The following is a 2,109-nucleotide window of genomic DNA, read 5'->3' on the forward strand; positions in this document are numbered from 1 at the left end:
CTTTTCCTCTCCCTTAAAAACTTTATCAGCCCCTGTTTGAATCTGGTCAAATCATTGCTCTGTCTGTCTGTCTGTCTGTCTGTCTGTCTGTCTGTCTGTCTGTCTGTCTGTCTGTCTGTCTGTCTGTCTGTCTGTCTGTCTGTCTGTCTGTCTGTCTGTCGCATTATTTCAAAGATTCTCCAGCCACCTGTCCTGTCCCTTCTTATTCCCTCCATTTTTAATTCTGCCCGGGAGGGAGGATTATGCGAGGGAAGGCATGCGTGTCAAAGGGAAATTTAGCGGGTAAAGACAGCCCAGATTGGCGGGATGAATTAAGGCGATAAGAGGAGAGGGAGTGGAGGAACCATGTGCAAAACGCCTCAGCCATGTTGGTCATTTCAGAGGGCTCTTCTTTCCCCTTCCTCCTCAGGAGCGGCAAGGCAATATCTAAATTAATAACGTGGTGAAATGAGTTTGTGCGGCGGACTTTCTGCTGTTTGACTTTCCCATCTGGATTAGTGCAGGCTGAATAGACGCTCTGTTACTTTTGTTACAACTGTCGCAATTCACTGTCGGAATTTGGCCCCCCCGACAAGATAAGAGGGCCCTGCCTCATTAGCATGTCATTCCATATGCAGGGCCTCCATTACCTGAGAGGGAGCTCACGGACAAAATAGACTATTACACGAGTAGAACGTGGAACATGTTCTATTACATGACTAGGAGAGAACACAGAACATGGACAATTACATTAGAACACAGAAAAGGGACTATTACGTAGGCTAGGATGTAGAACATGTTCTATTACATGACTAGGAGAGAACACAGAACAATTACATTAGATCACAGAAAAGGGACTATTAAGTAGGCTAGAATGTAGAACATGTTCTATTACATGACTAGGAGAGAACACAGAACATGGACAATTACACAGGTTGGCATTTTATTGTCATGAATCTTGCCCTGGAGGCAACTCTGCAGAGTGGTCACTAGCTGGCACAGCCACAAATTCATACAATCTTATTTTAAACATAACCCTAACCACACTGTTAAGTCTAATGCCTAACCCTGACCATAAATTACATCCAAAAAGTACATTTTGGTTTTCATACATTTTTACAATACAGCCAATTTTAACTTTGCAGCTGGCCCATCTAGTGGAAATGGGTCAGTTCTGCCTCCTGGGCAAGATTCATGAAAATAAACATCAACCTGCAACTATTACAGGAGAGAAAACGGAACAGGGACTATTACAGGAGAGAAACGGAACAGGGACTATTACAGGAGAGAAAACGGAACAGGGACTATTACAGGAGAGAAAACGGAACAGGGACTATTACAGGAGAGAAAACGGAACAGGGACTATTACAGGAGAGAAAACGGAACAGGGACTATTACAGGAGAGAAAACGGAACAAGGACTATTACAGGAGAGAAAACGGAACAAGGACTATTACAGGAGATGAAACGGAACAAGGACTATTACAGGAGAGAAAACGGAACAGGGACTATTACAGGAGAGAAAACGGAACAGGGACTATTACAGGAGAGAAAACGGAACAGGGACTATTACAGGAGAGAAAACGGAACAGGGACTATTACAGGAGAGAAAACGGAACAGGGACTATTACAGGAGAGAAAACGGAACAAGGACTATTACAGGAGAGAAAACGGAACAGGGACTATTACAGGAGAGAAAACGGAACAAGGACTATTACAGGAGAGAAAACGGAACAGGGACTATTACAGGAGAGGAAACGGAACAAGGAGTACCACACAAGTAAATATGGAGTAAATATGGACTATTGCAGGTGTATAAAACAGAGATTCATCACACACGTGTCAAAAAGAAAGTGTAATATAAAAACTACAAGTGATTAATTGGGAGATACCTGTGAAATACAGTGACACCAAACAGAAGGTAGAATTATTCTCATTGCTACCTTGTAGTGTTACTTGGAAATACTTCTAATACAGGGCTCCAGTCACATTCAAGTTCCGAACATTTGTAAATGAAATCAAAGTGCCATTCTTCCTGAGATGAACAACTACTGAAACTAGAGACATGCCTGCAGACAGATGGCCTTTTTATTAAACCAAATGAGCAATTCCCCACTTGGCCAAAGTGTGG

Source organism: Salvelinus namaycush, chromosome 37 (genome assembly GCF_016432855.1).
Source record: "Salvelinus namaycush isolate Seneca chromosome 37, SaNama_1.0, whole genome shotgun sequence".
Classification (NCBI taxonomy): Eukaryota; Metazoa; Chordata; class Actinopteri; order Salmoniformes; family Salmonidae; genus Salvelinus; species Salvelinus namaycush.